This window comes from Aythya ferina, assembly GCF_964211825.1.
Source record: "Aythya ferina genome assembly, chromosome: 1".
NCBI lineage: Eukaryota > Metazoa > Chordata > Aves > Anseriformes > Anatidae > Aythya > Aythya ferina.
This window is the reverse complement of record NC_140296.1, coordinates 186,085,602-186,093,570: the sequence shown is the minus strand read 5'-3', so window position 1 is coordinate 186,093,570 and position 7,969 is coordinate 186,085,602.

Here is a 7,969-nt window from a genome sequence, read left to right as displayed (position 1 = left end):
GTGGTTGGAGGCCTGGGCACAGGGCATGCAGAGAGTGAGAGCAGCTCAGTCCTGGCTGGGGTAGGGTGGATTACACCGAAGGCATGCAGCAAACACTGCCTTGCTGAAGGAGAGGAAAATGTTAGTGTCCTGCTCACTGAGAGGAACTTACCTCAGCTGAACTGCCAAAGATGAGAAAAACAAGGCATGGGCCCGTTCGTAAATGTCTCCTTCAGCGTGACTCGCGCTGTCATCGCCATCTGCCTGGTCTCTGCGCTAATGGCTTCATTTTGACGAGCTGGATGACTCACGTTGTTCCCGGGCCCTGCCACCCCGCTTGGATCGGTGGCTGGTTTCCATCTCCTTCACGAGGAAAGTACCGCGCGCCGAGAGCACAGAGCATCCTCTCCTCGGAGTACTTACTCGGAGTATATTTGGCAACCAAACAGTAGGGATAAGTGTGTCAGAAGCGTCTTTTGAACTATTTTTAGGCTGTACAAATGTAGCAGCCATTTCTCTCGCAGCCAGTTAGAGAAGTGCCCTTGTTTTTTTTTTTTCTTTAATGCAATAATGCTTTTTAGTACTGATGTTCCTAACATTAAGCTGTACCAAGTAAACATGCATATATTTATATACATATCAACTACATACCTATAAACGCCACACATACATGTAAACAAGTATCTATTGAATACAGAAAACATTCACCCTCTCTACTTTGCCCCGTAAACACACAAGCAAGTCTCCTCATTTCCCATTGTCGTGCATTAGGCCCAGCCCAGCAACATGTAATGCGTCTTTCTGACTCCACTGGGATTTCCCGATGCTGGGAATGCTGTTGAAGATGCTCTGTCCCCTTCTGGATTAAGTGTGCTGGGTAGCTTATATTTTGATATTGACAATGAATCAGATCCTCATCTTGAGAGCCCTTTTCCACACAGTGCCTGTGATGACCCCTGGCACCAAGAATTTAAACCAGAGTTTCTCTCCCTGTGCTGGGGATGTGATCAATAGAGTAGACAGCTGTTCTGTGCATCCTCTGCACAACTCCAGTGCTGTGACTCCCAAAGCCAGTGTTGAACCCTGAGACAAGCCAAGCAGACTCCTGAAGTTCCTCTCTCTTGTCCCTGGTGACCAGCCACCAGGTTACCTCATGGCTGAAAGAAAGTACAGGCTCCTAAAGCCAGTGACTTAAAAACTGTAGACAGCCTTAAACATACTTAGCCTAGTACTGAATAGGGGAAAATGTCTCCTTCTATATCTCAGTGATAAAAAAGTATTAATAGGAATAGTGAAAACCCAGCTTTAACCTTTCAGTCATAAGGTTCAAGAAGCTCTAGAAAACGTGCATCATCATTGTCCCCAGCTTATGGATAAAGGCACTGAGGCACAGGAAAGTGAAACAACATGTCCCAGAGCTACTTAAGCTGTGTCTAAAGTGTATAAACTAGAGCTGAGATGTGCCATAGGTAGGACACTGCCTTGTCTCCCAGCACAGGTAAGTGGGGATGTCTTTGGTTGGTTCAGTAAAGCTCTCTGAATTCTTCTCCCAGAAGAAAACACTTTTTTTTTTTTCTTTTTTTTTTTTCCTACTAGAAACATTGTAGAATATCTATCACAGAATATTTTGCTTTAAAAAGAAGAAGAAAAAAAAAAAACAACAATGGGTTTTCTCAGTAAAATCATTCTGCTAAAATACAAGCCACAGAGCACAGCAGGAGTTTTAAGGAGGACAATTATTTTTCAGACACCTTCCAATATTTTCTGGCTTTTAATGAAGAACATTCCTCTCTGCCTGTAAACAGACTGTAACTAATGGAAAAGCATTCTATGTATGTTGCTTACAAGCAACAATTTTCTCAGCTTTTGCTCTGAACGTTTTTAAAGTACCTCTTAGCCATTTTGCAACACTATGCAAAACAGAAAAAAATTATGAATGACTGCTACAACACCAATGAGAATCTCAGGGTCCTGCAGGTCACAAGCAAGGAAATGCTAGCCAGCCAATCCTGCTGTCCTCAGTGGTTATTGATGCTCCTGAATTAATGTTTTACTGACTTGCTATTTATTCACAGAGTGAATTTGCCTGGAGCCGGAGCCAGCTTAATCTGAAAAAAGAAGTTGTTGGGCCTCCCGCTGGGTTTGAAAGCAAAGAAGTTTACTGATTCCTTTGGCTAACTAGAAATCATTTTGCTTTATAATCTCAGGGCTCGTGGCATTCACCGATCTATCTTTCCAAAAACACATCCAGGGAGTGCACAGAATGCACAATAAGTCCCTGGAAGAGGAATTCATGATTCACAAGCAAAATCTGATGTCTCGCATGAGATGAGACAGAACCTCACCCCCAGCCCCCTCATATCCTGCACTGCAGATGCCTGCCTGTAAAGAAAAGCTACATGCTTAAAAGACTATCCTGCTTTTTGCTCTTCAAGCTTTTATACCATGTCAATGAAGCCATGACAGTTACCTCAGTTGATGCTCTGGGATAAGAAGCCTGGGGCACACAGCGAGGAGACAGCTGGGTACATTTTGTTGCTGAGGGAAACAGCTTCTGAGAGCAGTTCAAGAACTTCTTTTGTGCAGTGATGGATGTGTTCATCCACAAAAGCCTGTGAAAAGGATGTGCCAGAATGAGAACTAGGAAAACTCTGTACTATTTGTCCTGTGTGTACAGTCCTGCAGACTTCACACTGACAGGTCTATCCTTTGTTGGAAAGAATGAACGATGTAAAGGAATGGCTAGAAGTATAGAAAAAAAAAATAGAAAAAAAAAAAATAAGAACCAGAAAGTGAAGGAAATCGTCCAAAACAACAGAGTAAGACATGATGAAACAGGTAACCCAGCAGAGCAGAGGGATGCTTCAGAAGACAACATGAGCTGGAGAAGAGTCAAAGAAACTTCTGGCAGAAGTTTAAAATTGCATGAGGATGACTCTGAGGCCATGGTAGAGAATATCATAACTCCTGTGAAGAAGGCCTTGAGCAACTTTACACTGAAAGCAGCTGTAGGAGCCTCTGGAGCATGAAGTGGGAGAAAGGAAAGCCTGTGTTGTCCAGCAGCAGCCATGAGGTGGGCCAGTGCCCATGGGGACAAGAGGGCAGCAGGGGATGGCTCAAGGCCAGCCCTCACCCATGGCCACCGTGACCCAGGGCTGGGCAGGCTAACAGGGGTGTGAGGGGATGAGCAGCAGGGAGCATCCCAGGAACAAGAAGCACCACTCAGTGAGGGGAAGTGTGAAGAGGGACAGCCCCAGGCACCAGGACATGCTGGGGGGCACACAGCTGGAAAGCAGCTCTGCAGAAGAGGTCCTGGTGGATGCCAAGTTGAACATTAATCAGCAATGTGACCCTGCTGCTAAGAAGGCCAACAGTGTCTTGAGCTGCATTAGGCAAAGTGTTGCCAGCAGGAGGAGCGAGGTGATCCTTCCCCTCAGCACTGGCAAGGCCACCACTGGAGGGCTGTGTCCAGACCTGGGCTCCTCAGTCCAAGAGAAACATGGATGCTGTAGTGGGTTTACGTGGCAAGGGTTTACTGCATCCCGTGGGTGGGACCCCACAGCACAGGGGACGAGAGTGACCAAGAAGGAGCGGCAGAGAAAAAGTGCTGTAGACTGACCATAACCCCCATTCCCCCGTTCCCCTGCGCCGCTCGGAGGGAGGAGGTGGAAGAGGATGGATGGGGGGAAGGTGCTTTTGTTTTTTTTTTCCTTTGTTTTCTCACTTCTCTCGCTTGTTAGTTGTAGGCAATAAATCTTACTATCTCCTTATGCCGAGTCTGTTTTGCCCGTTACAATAATTATTGCGTGATTTTCTCGTCCTTATCTCAATCCTTGAGCCCTTTTCACATATTTTCTCCCCATTCCTCTTTGAGGAGGGGGAGTGAGAGAGCGGCTGTGGTGGAGCTCGGCTGCCCACTCGAGCGGAACCACGACAGATGCACAGGAGAGAGACCACCAAAACTGGCAGTAACGGGCACTGCATGCGGCCCACCTCAGGTCTCTGCCCTCATGCAGGCCCTTGACTGCAGGGTCTTCCGGAACCACTCTCAGACCACGTGAAATTGAGGGGCTCTCTACTGTGGAAAGGGAGCACACACCTGGGAAAAGCCAGCAAAAAATTATATATTCATTATACTCCAGTATCTTTGCAAAAGACTGTTTAACTCTCGTTCCCACAGATTTGTCAGAACATCCTACAGCAGCAAAGTATGTCTCTGCAAGGCTGTCTTTACTTATAAGAGTTGTGGGTTTGGCCTGCCACTACCTAATTTGCTCTAAATCATTGGTTTCTACTCAAGTGCTGGGAAGGCCTGATCTCCTGCCATAAGTCCTTTTGTTTAAGCTAACTCTCATGTTAAAGTAACCACACCACAGGAACCAAGTGCAGATCCAAGGGCAAAGTCTTGGAAAGAGATGTTTGGCCATGAAGTAAGAGCTATTTATTTTCCTTATTTTCCCTTTTACTATGTGAATGCAGGTTTATGTTACACAACCTCTGAGAAATGCTAGAGTAAATGTGGGCTGGCAAATAAAATGCCCTCTGGAGGCACACTCCTCTTTTTTGCAGCAGACCAAGTATCTCCTCTGGAGGTTCTGGCCCTAGGCTTTACATAGTTATAATTAAAACTTAATGTTTTTATTGTGCTGACTTCCTCTGCAAATGCATATTAAAATAGAAATGTCATTTTCACTGCAAATGCAGTTTTTATTTTTGATTTTTTTTTTTACCCTAAGCATTGAATTCAAATTGAAAACAAAATCCATAAAAGATGATCTAATTTCTGCAAGTTTTAAGTTGTATAATTAAGTTGTGTAAGTTGTATAACAAATTGTGATGTGCAATTCACTGCTTCTTTTTAAAAGTTTCTTGTCCAAGCTAACAAATAATGCAGTAAATTGCATTAAATTGCAATAAATTGCAAGACCCTTGATGACAGGTTACATGCACAAAATCAAGGCAGGAGACTTCTGATGAGGTAACTTGATAATTTCTTACACGTTAGTACCTACTGTTTGGATAGCAGTTACGCTTGGCAGCTGTCATAGACCAGTAATACGGTGGCAGCTCCATCCAAGGAGCCAGCTAACCTACAGCCATCGCCCTGCTTCTGAGCAGTCAGCGGGAGCTTCCCGGGCTTGGAAGACTCCTAGGCAAGCACTGACCAGCATTAAAGTTAGTTAATTAAAACACACCCTCTGGTACTGGAGGGTTGCCTGCTTTGTTTCTGCAGGCCCTAACATTACCCACTGAGAATCACAGAATCATTTGGGTTGGAAAAGACCTCCAAGATCGCTTGGTCCAACCATCCCCCTACCGCCAATGTCACCCACTAAACCATGTCCCTAAGCACCATGTTCAACCTTTCCTTAAACACCCCCAGGGACAGTGACTCCACCACCTCCCTGGGCAACCCGTCCCAATGCCCAACTGCTCTTTCTGAGAAGAAATGTTGCCCAATTTCCAACCTGAACCTCCCCTGCTACAACTTGAGGCCATTTCCTCATGTCGTATCACTAGTTAACTGCGAGAAGAGGCCAACCCCCAGCTCCCCACAGCTCCCTACCTTTTAGGTAGCTGTAGAGAGCAATAAGGTCTCCCCTGAACAGAAAGCCCATGAATCTGCTGCCTTAGCTGTAGAGTACCAGGGGGCACGGGAGAGCTTGCTTGACCTGCTGGCTTTCACAAGAAAGGCTTTCACCTGCAGGTGATGAGCAGAAGACTCAGAAGCGTGGGTCCAGAGCAACCAAAGGCAACAGTATTGCACCGGGAAGTCAGACACTAAGGCCACACAACCACAGCTTATCGTTTATTGGGATAAGCCACTTCTGCCCCCTTCCCCTTCAACCAAAGTCCACCATATCTTCCCAGGACTGTGATGTCCCTGCCTGCTGAGTCATCTTCTGAAGTTCTGCCCTCTTTCTCCTCCATATCCCTCTCTGCACTTGAAAACTGTTCTTCTAAAGCCAGTTCCTACAGTTATCATGCCTGCGTTTCACTAGCTACTTCTTCATTAGCCAGTACTTCAGTGCAAGTGCTGTTGAAGTTAAATTAGATTAAGTTAGATGAAGTTAAATTAGACTGTGGGTTTACAGTGTATTTATTACCTCTGTGTGGTACCTGTGCATGTGTGTACTCTTACCCCACATTAAATGTTGAATAATGCCCCCATCATCACTGAAGAACAAGCTTTGTTTTACCATAGGATGGACATGCGTACGAGTTTTATTACCACTGACTACCTTCCCTGCTAGTTTCATGAAGTTGTGCCCTGTTTTTCTAGATAAAACACAAATTTTCAAAGATCTTTTTAAAAGGGAAAAACTTGTGGTCTGTGAAGTTGACTCCATTAGGAAACTCCTTAGAGACATGAACATTGACATCCCCATTGCAATGTTGAAATTTTAAATGTTAATTTGTTAGTTTTGCTTTGGAAGCCAAAGACCTTGTGATAAGTGATACCAAATGTGTCCCAATAAGCTATGATTGTGCTGAGCAATCTGCCAGGTTCAGAATAATGCACATACACAAATAGCTAGCTTTAATGATGTTTCCTCTACCAATTTAGAGCAGAAATAAAACCCCCAAACATTTGGCTCTCGAGGAACATTGATAAGACTTGTTTAGCATGGATGGCTGATACATAAAGATTTTATGGCATAAATGTTGCCGGTGTATCTGAATGCAAATGGAGGGTTTTATGGCATCATTTCCATTTTCTCCCCCCATATGTTAATTAAGCAGCAAATGTATGAATAAGATAACATTAATTCTGTTAGCAGGTTGGCAATCAACTGATTGACTTCTTCTGTGTGCTGGGTAATGCTGGTGCCATTATCTCTTACTCCCGAAGCAATAACTCCCAATATTTAGCAAAACCATTATTCCAAAGATATATTACCTCCAAATGTTTCTGTTAAAATATCTTCCTCTTGATAGCTCCCATAATTGCCTTCTGAAATGTGAACCTGTATCTGCTCTTATGTTGATATATTAAATCATTTTCTTTTAATTAGAGTGTTCAAAGACAAAAGCTTTACAAATGAAATGGAGTCAACTCTCCTCTAAATTAGCCTGAATTATTTATATTACACTCACTTGGGCTGGACCAGGGGCTGTTCCTGCTGCCTTGCCAAGCAAGGGTCTTGTGGGACAGTCAGGATGGGTTCTCTTCAAGCTCAGCGAGACAGGGACAGCAGATCTCTTGGTCCTAGACCTCAGAAAGGCCGTGACTAAAAGCCCACTGACTTGCTGAGAGGTCTTCTCCTCAGGAGACTTGGTTAGGTGAAGCCTCTTTGTCAGGGACGTAACTGAACCACTTGTTCTAGGTCACAGAGGTGCAGAGCAGTTTGATATAAACTGCTGTATTCAGACACAACAGGTACAGGACATTTTTCATAACCAACAAATAAATTTTCAGGGTTAGTCAGAAATCTGAGAGCTCATTAATCCAATAAATATCAGGAGAAAAAGAAAATAAATGAAAGCACAGTTGTGAAATGTTTTCCCAAGTAGTGCTCTTTCTCTGTTTTCCAAAAAAAAAAAAAGTTGTGATGAAAATACCTGATGCACACACAGAAAAAGGAATATAAAAACCGAGCGAGGACAGCAGGTACGTGCAAATTACAAAACTTGCTCACATTTTCCCAGCATAAAATCAGCCTGTGCAAAATCCCACTTAATTGTTCAGCTGGACTTCACAGGTGAAGTGAAGAAACTTTATCTGCTATGCCTAAACTGAATGTCAAAACCAAACACCAGGCTGCAATGTACTCAGCACTCCTCTTTGAAAGAAGTTTTTATTGATTTTCCTGCCTCACTCCTTCTTTGTTTCTCCCCCCGCTTTCAACACAGTACTAAAGTGTGGGTAACTGATGCTGGTTTTGGGAAAGGGGTTTAATGGATGTTCGCTTTAGTGGGATATCAGGGTTGTGGTCTGTCTGGCTTCATTATGGACATGCACGCCTGCTGCTTGGGGACTTCTTTGGGA